Source organism: Falco peregrinus, chromosome Z (assembly GCF_023634155.1).
Source record: "Falco peregrinus isolate bFalPer1 chromosome Z, bFalPer1.pri, whole genome shotgun sequence".
NCBI lineage: Eukaryota > Metazoa > Chordata > Aves > Falconiformes > Falconidae > Falco > Falco peregrinus.
This window is the reverse complement of record NC_073739.1, coordinates 41,025,708-41,047,499: the sequence shown is the minus strand read 5'-3', so window position 1 is coordinate 41,047,499 and position 21,792 is coordinate 41,025,708. Positions and strand designations below refer to the sequence as shown.

Genomic DNA, 21,792 nt, shown 5'->3' with positions numbered 1-21,792 from the left:
AGTGAAGACCACATCGGCTAATGTATTACCCAGCAGTTTGCTATGACGGAAGCAGATTCAGCAGTTTTTAAGTCAGTATTGCTGGACCATTACCTGCTTCCCAACTGAGCTTTCTAGTGCACTGAAGGCTGCTTCACTTTCGGAAATCTCTTGCAGGTATCACTGAGAGACAAGGTCCTCTTTGCACAGAAAGTCTGTGAGTAGGTGTATAAATCTTGACAAAGAACTTCTAATTGCACTGAGTTGATACCATGATTTACTGTCACTTCCCCACTGATAAGAACCTTAGAAGACAAAGGTAAGACAGGACCAGCTGTTTCACATTAATCACTGAACAGAGCCAAATCTTTTAAAAATCATACCACTACAAAACCATGAACTTTTTTGACGAACTAATGGAAAAGTTCGCTGAAGAGCTACTTGCATTGATGGTTTACATCCAATACACCTTCCAGTCCCCTATTAATAAACAAACAAAACCCCAAGAAAACCAAACAGAATCCACCAGGTACACTGGTCTGTTTAGGAACCAGGATCCCAAAAGTTTTAGGCATGTTAGAAATAATCATACATGTGCTACCTCAGTCTGCCCAATAATTTTTTTTCCAGCACAATTACAGTTTTCAAATGAACACAGCAATGAAAATATTTCCATGTATTAGGATACACATAAGCAGCAATATTCCCTGTGCTATCTACCCATAGGTATTAAAAATAAAGCCAGACGATTTATTTGCAGGTGGCAAAGCAACTTGGTTTATATTTGTACAGTCCTGCTAAAATACATGTAAATACTTATTAAAAACTATTAATAATTTCTATTTTCTCATTGGCCCCTTCTACTCTTGTCAGTATATATATAAAGGCATTTCCTCTCAAAACAGAAGATTTTTTCTTTCCCATCAGTATTTTTCCTACAAAGTTCCATAATGAAAGACATGGCACCCACATGACCTCATTTCAAGCTACCTAGAATCATTTGGAAAGGTTTATAGGTTTATGTCTGTAACTGTGCTGAGGTGCCTGGTTTGGCAGAGAGGGTCCCATACGAGAGAAAGAATTCTTTTTACAAATTTAAAATAAAAATGGTTTTGTACTTTAGAGAGCTAAAGAAAGCAGAGCTGTTCATTTCCATATTTCTCCCTTTAAAAAAAAAAAATCCTTAAATGAATGACATACTTTATAATAAAGTTGATCTGGTCATAAAGTGGCCAAACCTGCAGGGTATTTTCATAATACAATTAAAATAGCCAAATTGGAAGGATATAGAGCTTTCTCTGACCTAAAATTAAACTGGGCCACATGCAAGAATTTTTATTTTTCACTTCCACATATGCTAAAACAAATAATGATAGGACACTACTAATCCTTCTTGTTGAGCTGTTCCTGACTCCTGGAAATGCCCTTATTCCAGTCCTTCAAATAAAGAATCAATTAAATTGTGTTTAATAACAAACCTTTCTGGTGGATGGCTCCCAGGATAGCCTACGCTGTTGTGCAGTGGCACTGGGAATGAAAACACCACAGGCACTTCCCAGGTAAATCACAGCATATCCTGACCCCAGCATGGGCTCTTCTTGCACAGAGACCCTCCAAGATCATAATAGCAGAAAGACAACTGGAGGCAGGCATGTCTGCATCTCCTACAGGGCCTCTTGATGCCCTATTTCCCAACATGGCTTCCCAGTGTTTTGATTTCTCCAGGAAGTTACTTCAGCCCTGCAAAGTGCCACTAGACTATGCTGCCTAACTACATAAAGACCTCCTAAATGAAATCCTAATCCACAGGAGGGACAACCACTGCTGCCATGGTGTGTGTTTTGTAAGCCCCATGTCATCACAGTGCCACAGTTTGTTTTACTCACGCTCATCACCTTTGAAAACCAACTAACAAACCAACCTCAACCCTATGCTGGGGACTTCTCATATGGAGTGGGACCAATGCACCTCTCCTCCTGCACACCGTGACCATGACTCCCCGTGGCCACATTTGGCCGGCAGGTTTCTGGGTACAGTGGGGCTTGCGGGTGATGCTACTGCCTTCCAAAAGCCAAGTCCTCCATCACTACCAACACTAGAGCTCTGCCCAGGGCAATTTGCAGTCTGTATTTGCCTTAAGCTACAAAAGCCCTACCATACTCCCCCCCTCCCCAGATCTGCAGCATAAAAATTAAAGCCTGATTGCTGAGCCTGCCTACCTTTCCCACTTTCATGCCTTAGTATTACTTATAAGTATTTCCCCCTTGTCCTTTAATTGTTGAAATCTCTTCCTGTGGAGGAAGGGGAAATCCTCAGCTTCCAAACTCAGTCGTAACCAAATAGACCTCCTTTCAAAACAGATTTCTTCAGACTATAAAGCTCTGTGCATTTCACCTGATTAATCATATTGGAAAACAGCATGCAGCATCCCCTGGAGCATAATCCCTATGGCACAACCCCTGCTTCCTGCTGTGCCTATCTCCTTACTGATGCTCATGCTGACAAGAAGTTAGGAGAAATAATGAAGCTCAAACAAGGAGAAAAAAAAGCACCAAAACCAGGAGTGATCCCACTTAGTGGTCTATTTGTTATCTGATGTTCAAGTTCACTAGGAATAGGGGGAGGGAGGAAAGGGGGGGAAGGAAAGGGGGGGAAGGAAAGGGGGGGGAAGGAAAGGGGGGGAAGGAAAGGGGGGGAAGGAAAGGGGGGGAAGGAAAGGGGGGGAAGGAAAGGGGGGGAAGGAAAGGGGGGGAAGGAGAAGATGTGGTGCCAGAGATTAATAAGCTTACTCTACACAAATGAATGTTGTCAGAATTGTTCCTCATGGGCAGAGGAAGCTGGCAGTGAAGGCAACCTTCAGTTAGAAGGTTAAGAAAAACAGCATTAAAGTATTTTGCCTAAAAAGTTTTCTTTCTTCTTAACATTCAAAATAAAGTGCACAAATTCCACTGTAAATACGTAGGAAGTTGATAGGTAGGAAACTAAATTACAAGTCAGGTTTATAGAAATTTCCACGACAAAAAGACACAAAATAAATCAGTGGCATGGAGAGTTCAAGGACAGTAAGATTTCTAAGAGTGCTAAGAGTCAAAGGAATCCCAGTAACAGAGGCATTCCAGACCCAGACAAAAAAGTTAGTTATTGTTAGTAACACACAAACCCCAGAAATATGCAGTATAACTTCATCTTATAACTAAGAAAAAGCCAGAGACAAATTTCTCCTTTATCACAAGGAAATACTTTCCATTTCACACACACACACACACACACACACACACACACAAAATCACCAAAAAAACCCCAAAAAGACAAGGGGAGGTTAAACAGCTACTAAAACAAGCCATTTTTGAAAAACAAAACCAAAAACAGGTATGGAAAACTTGCATCCAAACTCTGTACAAAAGGTTTGGATGAAGTGTTTATGCTCACATATTGAGATGTTTTAAAATACAATGGAAATTCCAGAGGACTGGACGAAACCAAATTTCTGCAAAAGAGCACTGGCAAATGGGTGTCCTGGGTAGCCAGAGAAAGGTCAGTGGGTGTTGTGCTGGGGCAGCTGGGTGGAGCAGTGGTGGTAAGTAGCACCTCCATTGCACTGGGCTGGTGATTCCCAGTATCTGATTGTGAAGAAAAGGGAGTGCCAGCCTCTGGGGGCACACTACCACTACATTGTTGGCACCAAAGCTGATGCCAAATTTATATTACACTTATGAAGGAACAGCCGAACTAGGAAGCATGTAATAAAGTGTCAGCGTAACCCAAAGTATGGTTTTTGCAATAGGTTTTTGCACAAACTGTTAACGTTACTGGGAAAAAAATACAAAGAAGCCTAGCAGTAAAATATGGCACTGAAACAAAATTTGGGCTAACACAAGATAATGATGAGATCATGTTGCCACTGAATTTGGATCACTTGGGAAGGAACATGGAAAACACAATGTTTAATTCAATATAGCCACCTGTAGGTTCATCCATCTACAAATAAAATGAGGCAGGGACCATACTGAGAGGAGGGGGAGTGTACTTTGGAAGCAGCACTTAAAGAAGATTTGAGCTCCTGATAGCTACTCAAGTGAATGTAGCATTCCAATACAACACTATGGTCAGCAAGTGTGATCCTTGAATATATTAAATGAGGGGATTATGAGAAGGATCAGAGCAGTCTCTTCTGGCCCTGTAATATATGTAAGCTCCGACAGTAAAGACAAAGTAAGCCTCCTTTACAGACATAAAAATCCAAGGGAACTCAGGGAAGTTTTGACATAAAAATAATATAAGCTCAGGGCCACAATTTTCAGATACTGAAAACACAGAGCCCTATTGCACAGCTCTTAAACTGACACTGGTCTTTCAGTATAATGATAGTAAACAAGCTGAGGGGCTTGTTTGTATCGCCAGTACAGCAGTCTTTCCATACACAAAAATAATTTACGTGTCACAGGGACATTATAAACAGCTACAGAAAGGATTTGGGATTAAATGATTGACATGTAAAGAAGCAGTAAAAGAATGAAACATGACTATCTTGGCTAAGAGACAGCAGCATATAAAGGATACCTACAAAAACACTGGAAGAGTTTAAGTGTAATACTAGAAACCATATTTTGGAGAATGCAAAAAATAGGTAAAGAGAAAAAGTGAGAAAGGAAAAGTCGAGCTTTTTATCAGGAAAACCTCTTAAAACTTTCCAAAAAGTGAAACTCATTAAATCAGGTTATATACTGACCACATGAAAGAGCCACTTAAAACTAGACAAGTAGGAATACATGGCAACAAACAGAGTTATTGGAAAAAGTAGACAGGAGACTATGACTTTCCCTCCCCTCCAATTTCTCTACCCCATGATACTATGAATAATTAGGTCAGATGTAAATGTAGGGTTTATATACATTGGGAATGCATAAATAGTCCAAGACCCACACTACCTGTAGGGACAGCTAAGATTTCAGGTACAACTTTCCAGGCAAGCAGAAACCTGTACAAACTACAATAGAACTGAAAAAGAAGAAATTAAATGAGAAGAGTCTTTTATGAAAAGAAAATGCAGAAATTACAGCTGCAGCTACCAAGAAAGGAAAGCAGGAGGAGGGAAGCAGAAGGGAGGTCAGATACCCTCATGTACCAAGCACATCCAAGATAAGGAAGTGAAGTAATATCCAAGGTGATAAGAAGAGTATGTAAACTTTACATGAAAATCAAGTCTGCTGATGCTAGCCTTCCAGGTATAACCTGCAAATCAGGTATGAGAGAGGGAAATGTCAAGCATGATACCTCAGCAAACAAAGAGCACCAAGCAGATTGAATATTCCATCTTCTAGGGCAGAGCTTCCTGTCCTCCCTGCCACATCAGGAGCTGTCTGTGTGCTCAGCAAAGTTCCCCTCACAAAAGCTCTCCATTGGCTTTGCTGGAAAAACATAAAGGTGCTAGGCCTCTGAACACATGAGGTTGCTGTGTCAGGAGCAGAGTCCCTCACTGACACCTAGTCACACCAATAAAGTACTGAGCAGCCTGCAGCAAATTAACTGAATACCAATCCCCGTTCTGGAACATGGTCTCAGTGCTAGGTGCTTTTCAGACCTCACATGCAGGAAGAGGAAGAATTTTTCCACTCATCTGGAGTTTTCCTTGTGCTCCAGAAGGCAGTATTTCATTGTCAAATGAACAGTTTCTGTGTGATGAAGGTAACAGGGAGAAGCTCTAATGATGTACCACTTGTACCGGGTAAAAAGGGCCAAAGTAAGAGGAAGAACTCTCTCTCTCTAGAGCCAATGCCTGGGTAGCGGCCACAGAGCAGATGCTGATAGTCACAGCAGAATGACAGTCATCTTGGGTGTTGTAAGTATTGAGTCCACATCGAGATGCTGCCCTACAGTATAGGAGTTGACTCATCTGCATGGCCATGGCATCTCTAAAGTCCCTGGGAGCTCTGCTGTGAGGGTCAAGAATTTACTGTGTCATTTCCAAATGCCCAGATGGCCTTTTCACTGTTAGGCAATGATTAATGGAGAAATAACCATTCCCTTTGCCAGTGTAGTGCAGAGGTTAAAAATTCAGTAAAATACAAGCCAAGAGGAGTCATCAGCCACTAAACAGCACAAAAGTTTACACAAAACCTACTCACTGGAGCTATGGTGTCTCAAATAGTTCTGGGTTAAGCCACAACAGACATCTCTGAATCGTCATTTTTTTTTAATAGTTTATAATGGTTTCCCATATAGCTTTCTAAAATTACTTCTGGAAAATTACAAACATTTCACAAGGTTTTCCAGACCTTGATAGACTTAGTTCAGAGAACGGAATCTAGCTTCTCTGCTAATAAAATTAAATCTGTGAACGTCCCCTCAGAAAGGAATAGAATTTGGGTCAGTCTCTGCTGTCAGAGATTTATAGCATATTGACCATTGTCCAGCTATGCAAACATTCACAAAAATAATGTCAAAGGCAAGACGTTCAAAAGCACTTAGTTCTCTTTGAAGTCGATGGCCAATCTTCTTCTAATCCTACAGATCTCAAAGATTCGCTTCCCTGTAATTTATTTAATCTTCTTATTTATAGATGAGCAGGTCATGTGGAAAGAAAAGACTCTTCACAGAACATACTGTATGTCTTTTTGCAATTAACACCCCCCCATAACCATTAAAAAGTCCAAACAGGTCAAATTTGGTCCAAAATCTCTTTCATCAGAAACACAGTACTCCCAAGCCTGCATTTCAGACAGTGAAGCCACTTACATCTTTGCACAGAAATAATTAAATACTAGCCATGATGGATTATCAGTCCAGAAGGGACACAAAAGAAGACTTTGTCCTGTGAACCATGTGTCATATGTCTGTCATTTAGCTTACTCCCTACTGCAACACAAAAAAAAAGTAATAACTTATTTTTTCAATAAAAACTATGAAATCATTACACACAGCTTTTGTGATAAGAAATTAAATGCTTGTAGCATGTCTTGCAGGATGAACTGCTGAACTTCAACAAAATTGGAGTTCGTGAATGCAAATATAAACTGAAAAATATAAATAGCCAGTGAAAGATGTTCCATCTAAAGAGAAATGAGCAAGCTTCAAATGTCTGTTTTTGCAGGGCATGTGTTAACTCCAACATAACTTTCAGAGTCACTACAGACCATCTGGAAAATGGACAAAAAGATGGTTAAGATCTTAATATCTTCTAAAGTTTTCACAAGTAAATAAAAAAAAAAACCAAAACCCGCAGTACATGGAGGGAATGAAACAGAGAAATATTAAAGCATACCAAATGGGAAGCTGGAATTTTGAAGAAAAACAGAGAAACCTAAAAAGGAAGAGAAAAAAAACCCTATGTCGAAATGCTATCAGAGCCAAAAAATCAGTGAAGAAGGAAATCAGAATATGGGGGTGGAATGAGAAATTTCAGTCAAGATAAAATATTCAAAGCACTGGATGAAAAAATGCCTCAAAAAAGCACCAGACCCACCATAAAAAAATAATGAGCACAGAATGCTGAATAACCTAAAAACAAGCTATGGACCAAATATCATAATAACAAAACCCTCCCCACTACAGCAAATCCACAACTTGTATAAATTGTCTTACATCAAAAAATGGCATAAGTCTGTTCCTACAGATTTCAGGAAAAAATGCCTTCCTTCCCTAGGAATAACTAAACACAGATTAAGTGTCTTGAAATGAAGTAGAAGCACCACGCAGGCAAGTCAAACAGCTATTTAACATTGAGTTTTAATAGGAAAGAAGGCAGAAAAAATACCAATCTATACTAAAAGTTATTCAGTTCAGTTGTGCGAAAACGAAGAATAATTTATACCACAGTTTCCATATCTCTTAGATTATTTTTAAGCAAGTATCAAGAAGAACAACACACCAGATGACAAATTTCACTCGCAAAATAACAGAAAAAATACCCACAGGGATAATTAAAGGCACATCATTCCTGCAAAGCAAATTAGACTTTACTATCTTCATTTTTACATACAGACAAAAAAAATCCTTTAGCTGATTGGCCTTTCTCCCAAGGGAATAAATTAATTTCAGTGAATACCAATTCATTTTAAAAGGTCTCATTGTTTAACTTCATTTTTGGACAGAAGATGTCTCTGTGAAAAAGGTCTGTTTCTCTTTGAAATCTTCATGGAGCTTTGGCACGGAAAAACTTGTAAATGGTATAAGGAGGCACTAGTTCTTTTGTAGTTAAGGTGATTATTTCCTTTATTGAGGAATGTTTTTTTCCAGTCTCAGTCATATCTGAGATACCTGAGATTCACCAGTGAAGAATCTTGTGTAGGTGAGAAAGTTTTGGAGATAAAACACTTTGATGGGGACACTGGTTAACTCCATGCACTGAGACTTTACAGAACCAGCTAAAACAGAGATGCAGGCAAGATGTTAGTGCCTATTTCCTTGTCCATCCCAAAACCCAGTTCAATAATGCCTGGGAAGATCTCACCAACAAGGGCAGTAATAACTTGAAAGTTATAATTCTGACTAACAAGAGATTAACAGCAGTATGAAGTCTTGAAGATTTCAGAGAAGAAAAGGATGGATAAAGAAGGCAGTTGTCTCTACCATGACTCCTGAGTACACCATCATGCCTATGAAGACAGTCACCCTGTGATCTACAGGGATCAGGTCTTTGTAAAGAATTTATCAGCCCTTTATTAATCATTTCCTTGGCATGAGCAGCCCTACTAAAGACCTTCTCTAGGCTGTAATCTCAGATAAATTCCAGGCAGAAAGCAGAAAAAGGAGGGTTACCCCACAGCTCTAGGAAGCATCTTAAGGAAGAAAAGCGTTTTATTTTAAACAAACCACACCCAGAAAACACAGATTTTCAAAAACAGATGCACAAAGACCAGGTCTGAGGAACCAAATTTACAGCCTGAAAGGCCTGAGAGTCCACTAGCAGGCATTTACATAAAAAAGGGCTTATCAGGTGTTCAGCCCTTCAGAAATCTGGTCAATGTTGGATATTCAGCTGACGCTGCTGGCAATAGTTGATATTCTGTATAATGACATGGGTTGCCTTTTCTTTATTCTGTATCACAATGCCAGAATAGGCAGGTTGGGTTAACTCCAAATGCACAAGTGCAGTGTGCAGCCTGCACCTGAACGAGCTGCTTATGCTCGGAAATGCTCTGTGAACAGCCAAGGTACAGAACAATGCTGCAGCCCAGGCAAAAACAACCCTTGTCTTCCTTAGGAGTCTTCCCCTGGTTTGTGCATTTGAATATGGGAAAAAGGAGTATCAGGGACATACCGTGGCAGACAAAGTTATGATTACAATTAACAGCAGTCATAAGGCTCTTACCTCTTCACGTATAGGGGCAGTTAGTCGTATCGAGCCTGACTGTGAATGTATCATTTTGGGCTAAATCGTACACACCCAGTGCCATTCCCAGGCACTGAACGGGAACAGAACAGCCCAATTCTGCAGAATTCAAGTACATATGCACAGTCTGGTGGAAACGGTCCCTAGGCCTAGGCCTTTTGAGTTGCTGAGCTGTGTTCAGGAACAGCCTGTGGCCACCACTAGCTGGAATAGGCCAAATCCATGGCAAGGAACACTCTCTGACCAGAAGCAACCTCCCAGTAGCTGGGAATGTTCCACCTGAATTTCATAGCATATACTGCTATAGAGTATAGGCTGCTTTTGGGGCAGTGCAATTTGGTAGCAGCAGGTATACACATACACAAAAGCGCATACAGGCTGTAAAGACAGCATATGGCTCAGGAACAGTAATGCAAGTTCTTTTAGAGTCAGACAGAATAGCAATTCTTGTTCAAGAATTAAACCTTCATCAGTATTAAGAGAAACCTACTCCGAAACTTTTAGTGGTCTACCTGCACTGAAAACTGAGGAACTTCTCTCTCCTTTCTAGCCTTGTCTTTAATGAATCTCCTTAATATTTTTGAGAAAAAATATCTGTTGTTATAGCCAAGCCAAAGACTCTCTAGAGGGAAATCTATTTTGATGATAGTCTGTGACACAGGATCATGCTGAACGTGTTATTCACATAAATCAAAGTACAAAGACGTAATTAAAACTATATATAACAGTGTATTCAAAGTGATCACATTTGCTGCCAATAAAAAAGGTATCATATAGAGCAAGAAAGCAATGGAGCAGTGTTTAAAAATAAAAAGGATTCAAACTTGTGCAAATGGGCTTTGACATCTGGAAAATTCTAGTTCTGTACTGAGATGTGTTCTTGACACTAAGCTCACAAACTAATGTCCAGGCTAAATACTGCCTGGACTGAAGTAAAGCATCTTTTAGGATGCTCCATCTGCCCAAGACTACAGACAGTGCTCTGAGCTTTCTTCCTAATATTAACAACTGTCATGCAGACTGCCCTGAGCACACATTGACAACAGCATGCCTGAGAGACAGAGAGAGCGAGCTCTCCACTATTGACACAAGAATGTCTCATTTATTATTTGTTGGTCAACTTGTAGAGGAAGATTTAGAATCCCACACAGTTTCCATAGCTCTCTATGAATATTGCTCAAAAGAATGAATAGCAGACATGGTTCCAAATTTTTCTGCTCAGGCTCTGTGCCCCTATGAGATTTGGTGTACTTTTTCCAAAGTCAGGTAAGAGATTTGTTTGAGGTAGAGAACAGATTGATCAAGCACACCTGTAAAGGTCGTTCTGTATGCACTTCTAAATGCTAACGCAAGTTGAAAAGAGAGAAATATCTCTCACAAATGCATTTATTTCCGCCTATACTTTTAGTCCTGTTGTTTTGTGAATACATATACATACACACACATGCAAATACACACTTAATCCTGTTATCTCAGCCATCTCATCACAGTTTTAAGAGAAGCCAGACATATTCCATTATTCCTCAATATTTATCAGCACTTAAATTGTCATCTAATTCCCAACTACTTAGTTTTTATGACTGATAGTGATAAAGGAGGTAGAAAGAACACAGCAGGCTCTCCAGCACCCTGCTTGAGCTTGCAGGGCTGCCAGTACTGCAGAAACCATCCTTGAGCTGTTCAGAAAATTTGTGGCCCAGGCACTGCTGAAGGATTCCAGTTTTTAAGTCCCATACTGAACAAAGCTTTCAAGAGCATTAAATATGTTCTAGTAGTTGTTACCCAACATTTGTGATGAGGGAGGCTTGCTCTGGACTGCATAGCCCCCTCCAGCAATGCTAGAAACCTCAGCTTCTTCATACATAGGGAGCCACTCTGACCCTTTGAATCTGAGCCTGGGCCTCAAAACTCAGTCTTGCTCTTTACCATACAACCAGAAAAACAAACATCTTCTGATATTGGAAACTAAACCTCAGTTATCAGTGGGGAGTTACAGTGAAGAAGAAGGCCACTTCCAAAATAAACCAGCCTTTACTGGCTGGCTGGATTGAAAAAGTCAACTTTTGAGTCAGCTGTTTGGCAATTCCAAAACCCAAAGCATGTCCTAGGTGTGTTTTTATCTCCTCCCTGCTCTTTGCTGCCCATTGTTGTTAAAGGTATCCAGTGGTGATTGTAGAAGCACACATAAAACAGCATGCAAAAACTATCTGAATTTAGAGGTAATCTCTCTTATCATACCCACCTCACTGAAGGGCATCAAAGGGAGGGATGCAGGGAACAAAAGAAGCTTCAGATCATAATCATTACCATTGAAGCCAGATACCCCCGAGCTTTTCTGTCTCTCTTTGTCTTTTTGACTCCTTTCATCTTCTTAAGCAGTGCACTGTGGCCACTACAGTGTTGCAATGCATGACTTTGCCAACACATAAAACCAAAAAAAAAAAAAAAAAAAAGGAAGGGGTTGCTTTTCATACAAACTGACAGAAGTTTTGGATATCAAGGCTGGTAAGACCTACAGTAAAATCTTTAATCATAAGTTTGCTCCATGGCATACTGCAGCCATATTCCACATCCACAAAAGCCTGAAGATTGTTTCCAAGATATGAGACTCCAATATGACAAAGAGAACAAAGGCAATGGTTGCTCAGTTGGGTCCCCTTACTCATAAGCTACCTTCCCCAGCATGTTGGGGATAATGTTGGTGCAGCACTGAAATGTAAAATGGACTATTACCTATTTGTGATATAGATTCCTTGTATTAAAAAACCTTCTCTGCTCTAATAGCCTGGGGGGGAGATGGCCTCTCATTGATCCCTCAGTTGCTGACTCCTCAGGGGCTTTTCTCAAGCTGCAGATTTTGCCTTGCTCTTTATCTCCTCTCAGAACTTTTTTACTTACAAGAACCCAGTGTCCAGGTTTGAGGGGATTACTGACAAATTATCCATCATCTCCTGGCAGAAGCTGATGAGTGAGTAAGATTATATTCGCTCAGATGTGTAAGGTTTTATGAGCAAAGAAACAGTACTCAAAATCTGCCTCTTAAATTGTCCTGATTATTTAGCTAAAAAATGGCTTGCATTCTTAATTGACTTTAGCATTTATACACACACACAACAGCCAGACATGCACCATGTTAAAGACCTCAACAATAATTGAATGCATTCACAGCTCCACAAGGGCTTTGTTTTGCTTGGTCCTGTAAAATAATGAGCTTTGGATATTTGCCTGTGTGGAAAAGAGATAAATGCTTTACCACCATCTCTGTTATTGAGGCACAGCTGTCAGGGATTCAGCCTCTAAATAACACCATCTGACCTGGAAGAATGTGTCTATATGCTCTCCATTGGCACGAGCACCCGATTTGACCTTTCCTGTGCAGGATGTAGCAATTTAGATAGTAATGATTGTAGTGAACAACTGGTCTATGGGTTAGCAGAGGTATTCACTTAATCATCTTTTAGACTTTTGCCTATTGGGCTCAAAATTCACAAATGTGTGTGTCTGTAACTTTTTTTATTTCTGATAAAGCCAAGATAGTTGGCATCAATATGGTTTTCTTATTGGTATCAATATAAAACATTTTCCTAGAAGTGGAAATGGACATGGTACATTACAGTGCTAGAAAAAAAAAAAAATGTTCCCTGCTCCAGGAGAGCTGGAAATCAAAGCCATGCATGACACACAGAATATTTTGGCCAGTGTTGGATGACTTCTCAGAGCACTCCAGAAACACTGTTTATCAGCCTTCTGGTTGCTTCTTTAAATATCTTCCCAAGGCAACAGCAAGACTTAATTCAAGATGTGGAAACCACATTCTTCTCTGCAGCAAAATCTTCCAATATCTGTGGCTTTCAGTCATCAGAACAAAGTCACATATTTTCTTCTGTTCATGAAATAACAGGTTCAGGATCACATGAGTGCACCCTATCCAACTGCACTGCAGCCACCCGTCTCAGTCTTACGCACTCATTTAGATTTTAAGTTGCTGCTTTTCCTCAGTTCTACCCTTTTGGTACAAGAAAATAAACTGTACGACGAAGGACAAACAATTGGGCTCTTTCTTTCCTATTTACTGTGAGAATCTAAGATCTGTCTACGATTTCTGCTTTTGACTTAGAGGACAGACTCTTCAGGCTATGAAATGACTGTCAAATTCAAAATGAATGGCATTTAGCTGGCAGAGAGTATATTACTGACAAATGCCTAACACACTGGGCATATTGTATTTGTACCATCTGGGAGAGTAAACAGTGACAGGAAATTACCACAAACAGGTGTTAATGTTAGACTCTTAAGGGTCATTAATGAAGTATGGTAACTGACAGCATGGAAAGAGCCCACACACAAGTCCTGGCAATTGGCAAGGAGAAGGTGGGATCCCAGTAAGTGTAAGAGCATATCAATTTGTCACCAAAAAAAAAAAAAAAGTTATTGACTGCATCTCCTCTGCATGACTTCCTTTATCCTCATGCATCCTTCAGCTGAGCTCCTGTTGAATACTTCTTCCTTTTCCCCTTTTAGGCATCAAGTTCTTAACCCAGCCAGACAAAACAAACACAATCCTGAAATACTGCTTTCTCAGAAAGCCCATTACCTTCTGAAAGCAACTGCATGTCTTCACACATTCTTCAGAAACTAAATCCTATCCCAATTCCCCTCTAGATGTTTTCAGAGCCATTTCTACCTTCATTGAAACAAAAGGCCTCTGCCTTCAAGAAAATTAAATTGCACTACATCACTGTTTCCCCAGTGCACCTCCAAGGTTACTTCCTCTGTCCCGGAAGAGACCTGAGAAAGAGTGTGTGACAGTGACACCACCTGCCTTTATTACAAATCCAAAGTAGAGAAGGTCCAGACTGCCACAGGGAAATGCAACGGGTACCATGAGACAGTCTCATAGGTGAATCTACCCGATACGTAACTGGGCACATTCTTCTGCAAAAAAACCAACAAAGCAGAACATACAGAGTATTGCCCTTTATCCTCAGACAAGCTCACTAAATTTCCACAGCAAATGTTAATACTTATGCAAAATCATCCAAAAAAAGAATTAACAATTTGTGAAAAACAGTGAAGCAAAACAGACTGATCTCCAGCCACTTCCTTATTTGCTGTCCTGTCCTATGCAAAAATGGGAATTTTCCCCAAAGGACTCTGTTTTCAAACAAATGTCACCTGGCTAACATGCAGACAGAAAAGGCGCACAAGGAAGAAGAGGCCATGGGGCCTTTTTCTTTAGAAGGGGGACACTAAACCATGAGTTTTACATTGCAGAACTGTCAGGCTTTCTCTAATTCAGGCTACCAGTGTTAAAAAGAATGCTGGTGGGCATGTAAATTTAGCCATTCACTAATAACAAAGCCTAATTGCTGCATAGATTAAATGGTTCCAAAGATACTCTCACTGATTCCGAGTAGTGTTTAGGAATGGGAAAGTGGGAATGCTTAAAAGGCCAGAAAATAGTTCTTTCTTTACGTCTTTGTTAAAAGGCTACATGGAACACAATCATAGATATATTTACCCAATTCAAGAGATGACCATAAAATTAAGAAATGTAACAGCTTACAGAGAATTGCTGTCACTGTTTAACCCTGCTCAATTATGTACAACACTCTACACCTGCAATCCTTGGGCTTCGCACCAGTATGTGTCAGAGCCCCACAGGAACAGAGACACAGGCACGCCAAATTCCATCATGAAGGGAAAGCAAGTAAAAACAGTTGGAGTGTATTTGGCTTATTCAGGGGAGTCAATGGAGTTGTGTCTGCAAAAACTGTAGCCCCAAACCTCCAGGAACTGGTCAGTGCCAAATGCCTTGTTGTCACTTGAAACAGATGCACGCTTTTTTGCACTGGCCATTTCCTAAACTTAAGTACTTACAAACAATTCGGTCCTTAACTTTCTGTAAAATTGCAACTGTTGAGTTCATGATATGCAACCAAGGGAAAAAGAAAACAAAATGGAACTTACAGGAAACTGAATAAACATTTAAAGGCAGAAAACTGTTCAAATCTCACCATTTCCCCAGCTAAGAAGGCTCTGATACTTGGCTTACTTTCTCTTCAAACAAGGTAAGATTTATCCTGTTTCAGTGTTTTGGTTTCTTCAGTTAATCTTACAGCTTCTCCCTTTCTGAAGCTGTATTAAGCTAAGCAAAATCACTGTGCGGTCTAAAACTTCAGTTAGGAGCTAAGAATACTATGGTTGTTGAAACTTGGCCCCTTTGTGCATATGCTATCCTGCTGTTTTTAAGTACATGAGTACGTCCTATTTTTCCAAACAGCCTCTGCAAAATGCTTGTGGAGAACAGACAGTCTGAGAGCGTAGGAAAGCTATCCAGTAAATAACACTGCTGTCTCCAGAATCCCTGGATTATTTGTTATAGAATCTGGAGGACTCATAGGAAATAAGGCAAGGAGACTAATGACTTCACATCACAAATCTGGAGTGCTTAACTTCAGAGCATTAAATTTATTTTAATGTTATTAACTTTACTTTTTTACTGAAAAAGCAGAAATTCCAGGCTATACAGATACTTAGTTTGAGCTAAATGAGCACTTGCTTATTCATGTGAATTGTTAACCTTAAACTGGATTAGTCAGTGAAGGAAAATATGAAACATATTTTGCCAGTGGATTTCAAAGCTGTTTCCTGGCTGTGGAGGAAGATGCTGACTGGAAGTCCCACATTCTATTGCAAGTTCTGGTAGGAAGCATTTTCTACCTGGGCAAGTGGTTAACAAGCTCTTTATGCTGCTTTGCCTTGAAGCTCTCCCTTTCTCAAACAGTGGTGAGGGTTGTCCCTGCCCCAGTCTACCACCTCTTCTAATACCTAACCTGGAAGAGGCCCTCCACATACACAGTGGGAACAAATACTGAAAAATGCTCATCCTGAAATAAGTATTCCCTGCCATTCTGTGGGACTGGTGTACAGGGCAGCTGGAAAGGAGTGAGAGAGGATGTAGCATCCTACAAGCAAGATATCTAGGCTAAATCTATCTCTGTGCTCTGGAAAATCTTTTACTGAGCACCTACAAATCAAGTTTTTCAAAAGTTGCAGCCTGGCCAGACAGAGGTATGTTTGTGCAGGCTAGAAAAAGCACCAGCTGGCAAAAGAGCAATCTCCCCATCACATCAAAAACTTTTCTACAAAGCACACAGGTCTTCTCAACAACAACAAAGAATTTGTTTATCTTCCTGTACACGTTCCCAGAAATGGCAGAACTATTTGAGCTTAAACTGTATAGATACATATCAGCCCAAAGCAGATACATAACATGGAAAATGTTTCCTCTGAAAGCTGTGAACTTTCTGGCAACTGAAAACAGCATCTCACGGAGCAGTGGCAGGCATCTTGCGAGCATGTAGCTAAAGAAACTACTGTTCAAAATAAAGCTTTTTCACAACTTGCTGCTGACAAAATTTCTGTAATGCGTGTTGTAATAAATCTGTGACACACACTTTAAGCTACATAGGTAAAACGGTCAAGAATTGGATATGGAAGTATATATTAAAATAAGTTTAAGCAGAGAAAGAATGACAGAATCAGCCTTTATGAATTAAGCCTTGTATATGCTGCATGCAGAGATAAGAGATTACCAGACCATCATCCACATTAACCAAGTGTTCTATTAGCAATGTGTTCTATTTTCATCAATGTTTTGCAATATACCCTGAAAGCCTCTTATGTATTAAAGCTGCACATGCAGACATTAAACAAGACAATTCTCCTGTGAAACGATATAGATTCTCTGTACAGAATCTGCTCTTGATTTCTCAAACAAGGATAAACTATCTCTGTTCTTAGCAGAGCTAGTCTCATTTCATCCTTTATCCTTCGTCGAATTGCAATTATTTTTCCCCAGTATAATATATTATGTATCCATCAGAGTACATTTACACAAATATCTTCTAATTATTTTAAACTATCCAAGGGAGCACTGGTTAGAAACCAGGTCAAAGCCATTCCCATAGGGCTGGCCACATCAATTGAGATCTCAAATCCAAACTGTCTGAAATCGTACCTTATAGCTAAGATAAAATATCTCCACTTCCTCTGTTATTTTGTAACTAGGCAAGATTCAAGCTAGATCACCAGTGAGGCTCAAAAAAAAAAATCAAGAGACCTATCATTTTGTGAAGCAGCAGTTAGTTCCCGCTTTTTTGGCACGACAGTCAAGGAGTCAAAGAAGACAGAAGAGAGAATTCAGGAAAGCGCAAAAAGGCCTGCAAGGGATGATTTGTCTGAGAAGTTAAGAACCTGACTTTTGTGACCTGTAGCTGATGAATAAACAATTCAGATAAAAGTAGCCTAATTCTCCACAATAACCAAGACTGCAGTAAATTCTAATGGAGTAAGACCAATTTATTTAGTGGCACAAAATGGTATAGATAGGAGTCGCTGGCAATCACCTCAGAAAGGCTACGAGTTTATGGGCATGGGAATCAAAATAGTCTCTTCTCAGAGTTAAACTGTCATGGAGTAATGTAGACAAGAGCGTGTGGTGGCATAATGTAGAGAAGTCTGACCCAGTATCAACTGTGTTGTTTCTACTCAGGCATATAGTAGAGGACACCTGTGACTATCACACACTACTTGGTGAGCAAGCGGTGTTACCCTGGCTCCTGCACTTAGGCTGTCCTGTATGCTAAGCCTCACACTGAGGGAAGCCCTGCTATATGGCATAGTCCACAGCTGTCATCTGTGGCCACACTACCTCATACGCTGAGGGACAAAAGACCTGAGAAGGACAGACATCCCTCTCCCATCCTGCACCAGGTCAAAGAACACTAATACTCACTTATAGCAAACAATGACAAGAGCACAGTTGAAAAACATGAAAACTAATCCAGATACATGAAATTGCAATTAGGACAGAACCCTTATTGTTCAGAGGCTAAATGCCTGGAAAAGAAATGTGAAGTATTTTGTTTAAATTCTGTCCTTAGTTACAATGCCACCTGGACAAAAGCTTAGCTAAATTAAACAGGCTAAAGAAACATCTGTACTCTGTTGCAGTACATCCAAAATACAACAGCACCACTCTGTGGATTAGTAGTGATTGCTCTGTAAACTCACGTGGTGGCTTCCCAAGCCTCAGATCAACCACTAACAAGAAATGGAAACACATTTTTATATATATTATTAAAGTAGACTAAATGAGTATATCAGTGGTATAAACCTAACACCACTAAGAGTTAATGAACTACCTTACATTTGCATCAGTGTAACTGAGACTATAAGTTGGCTTGCTCAGTTCATGTATGTGGCATGCCCTCTCCATTTCACATACTTAATTTCTTTTAGCATCAGTGAGAGGTTACATGTGCTGAATTCACAACAGATGCTTTACACTGCATCAAAATGAGAACTTGACTCTCTGAATCACATCTTTGATTTATACCTGTAGCTTTCATTAATGGTAGCTTCACCAGAATCCATGACAGGCAGTTCAAAGTTCTGGAGAAAATCAGAAATCTTCACCTGAATTCTTTGGGTCTGCAAAACTGGGCTAGAAGAAGCTTTGCTTCCTGCTCTGGCAAGAAATCAGAGATGAGGCCTGGAGGCGAAACAGCAACAACATGAGGAGCTTCAAAATCTTCCATGCAAACTGGCTGTCCCCCACGTTGGACACAGCCTGACAGCCAGCTGGCTGGACTCAATTGAGTTGGGATGCAGATGTCAGCCGGTAATCCCATCTGATGGAGCTCAGTGGGATATAAAAACTATTTCCTACTTTCCCATCTCTTGCTACAGCAGCCTCAAGTGCTGAGTCCACCAGAAAAGACTGCAGGACTGTCTGCTGACATGCTGCAGTCTCTTGTGAGTCCCATGGGGCCTTTGGCCTGCAAAAGAGCAGGTGGCTGCCAGTGTTGCAAGGCTGTGCTTTTGCAAGTAAATCTTACCATTTGTGTCATGCACAACTTGAGTTCATATGGCTCAACTAGCCTGATAATTCAGGTCCAAAATAAGGGTTCTTCTGTGCCTCAAGATTCTGTCTGTTATGCACAGGGTATAGTCGTATACCATTTGAGGTGCACCACTACCTTCCAAGGTCCCAAGATCACAGGCAGAAAAGACAGCAAGGGAAAGCCATTGCAACACTAGATTGTATATGGCGTATTAGTTTCTCCCCATAAATAGGAAGGAAAGAGGCAAAAAACAAAACAAAAAGTCCAAAACCATGATTGATTTTGGCTGCAGTCTGGGGGAAAGTGGCCACTTGTATTTCAGCTTGTCTCTGCTCCTCTGATACAAAAACAAAAGTTATACTAGCTTTTGCACCCCATAAGCACCTCTCCTGATGTATCTGCAGGCTAAGGCATTATATCAAAGAGACAAAATGCCTCGCGTTAACTGAGGATACGTACAGAATAACAACAGCTCTCATCAAGGTGAGCGTTTGGTCCAAATTTTGTCCAAGGTATTACACTATTTGCTTTACCCTGCACTTTGAAGTAAAAGTTGCTACAGATTTTTCTAGTCCAGAAAAATTAAAAGTAATAAAGGGCTGGGAGGATAAATATCTGGGGCACGAATGAAACAGTTGAGGAATCCTTTTGCCATCTCCCTGGCCTATTTATTATTTTTCCAAGCATAAATACAAAGCTCACCTTTCTCTCCGAGGAAAACCTGAAGGCAGCATCTTTTACAGGGGCACAGAGCTGACCTCTCCTGGCTCTGAGATGCATTGCTGTGCAAAGGCAGCGCATCTCTTTACCGGTGATGCAATTCGTTACCCGCAGCTCTACCTGCTCATGAGAAGATTTGCATTCAAGCATGAAAAAGCAACACCAGCCACACCACCAGGTGTAAAAAAAGAAGGGCCTCAGTACCGTCACCAAGCCACCCACTCCCTTTAGTCATCCTAACGTGACTTTTACCCCATCGTTCCCACCTGCCCCACCAGCGACGTCCCTGTGCAGCTCCACCGGGGTCACCAAAGCCCCTCCTGAGGCCAGGTCGAACCCCTCACTGCTGCAAGGGAGCGGCTGGGGAGCGACCGGTTTTCTGAGGCCAGGCCAAACGCAGTCACCGACTCTCAGACGGCACTGGGTTCAAACTGTGAAGCACCGCTGCCTCGGCGGCGCTTTTCCCGACACACAAGAGGCTCCCCGTCCGTGGCTGCGGCACCACAAGGACGGAGGCGCCGCTCCGAGCGGCGCTCACAGGGGCGGGGGAGCGGGGGCGGCGGGGGCGGCTGCCACGGCCACCACCCTCCGCGACCGCCGCCCCGGCAGCTCCACAGCCCCGCCTCCGCGCGCCCGCCGTGGTGGCGCGGGCTGCGCCCTGCGGGGGGGGGCGGGGGGGGGCGGGGGGGGCGGGGGGGCGCCCGCGCGAGGGCAGCTCCCCCCCGCGGCTGGCCCGCCGCCATTTTAGCGCCCGCGAGAGGAGCGGCAAAGGCCGCCGCCCTGTGGTAGAGGTGTCCTCACAGGGGGCGAGGAGCCGTCACCGGCCTGGTGGCAGTGCTGGCCGGCTTTTTGTCCCGAGTCGTGTCTTGGCAAGGTAAAATAAATTCATGTTATTTCTTGGAGTGGCGCCTTTCCCGCTGTAATGGTTGTTCTGAAGGCAGCAGCGAGCTTTTCAAGGCAGGTTGCCTGAGGAGGGCAGCGCATCCCGCACAAGTGGTGTCATCGTCTTTGGCTTTCCCTTCGGTTTTCTCTATTTCTTAATAAAACAGCAAGGGGGAAAAGCACAGGGAGGTACCAGCTTTCTGAACTTCCCCACATAAATCACCCTCCAGGTTATTTTATAGATCCTCTGGACTCCCTCCTGTTTTAAGGATGAAAACATGAAGAAAATTCTATAAATGTAGTTAATTTTCCTCCTCCCGTGAAAAAAACACAGCTCAAACCTGACCAGTTTATGTTTCTGCAGAGTTGTTGTGTTACAGCAATGTGTTGAGTAAGATTTGGGGGTATCTGTGAAGCACAATGAGGAAGAAGACCCTTCCTGCACTCTGAAACGTTTTTTTTGATCGGGCTTCCTCAGGTAGAAAAGCAATTTTTTGTTAACGTGGCCAACTATAATTACTCTGAATGCAGTGACAAGTTGTTCTTAGGTATGTAAGAGAGGGTTAAGAAGTCAGTGAAACCCATCTTCTCTTTGTGTAAGATTATTTTTTTTTCCCCCAGGGAGTTTTAGGCTCTGTGGTCTGTATGGTCTACACACATGACAAAGCCACATGGCCAAGCAAACATCGGCCCAGTGAGAATTCACAGTAAGGTCTTAGACCTCATCTTATTTACAAACAACAAATTATCAGTTCAGAACCTAATACTGATACTGAAGTTTAGCAGTTCTTAGCCATTAGCAAAGCACCTGTTGTGCTACTTAACAAATACTTGCAAATGCAAGGCAGGCCAGGAAACTGTTTCCTGCTAGTGTGCAACTTAAAATGCCTGGGCTAGGAAGGCTAAGCAGGCCGTACAAAGATTAGTTTCAGTGAATGCTCAACCAAGCCATCTTGAAAATTCATCAGT

At 41.4% G+C, this 21,792-nt stretch overlaps 1 long non-coding RNA gene across 3 annotated transcripts in view; it reads right to left on the bottom strand.

The window, feature by feature from the left end:
• Window positions 1-20,535, bottom strand: part of LOC114013038 (uncharacterized) — a 53,314-nt gene extending 32,779 nt beyond the window's left edge. For 2 of the 3 annotated variants that reach the window (XR_008744905.1, XR_003555878.2), the window contains exon 1: window positions 20,194-20,535. This is a non-coding gene — a long non-coding RNA (uncharacterized LOC114013038). Of the gene's footprint in view, window positions 1-18,713; window positions 18,870-20,193 lie in introns of all 3 variants that reach the window. The other variant, XR_008744906.1, reaches the window with a different exon arrangement.
• Between the last annotated feature and the right edge of the window lie 1,257 nt (window positions 20,536-21,792).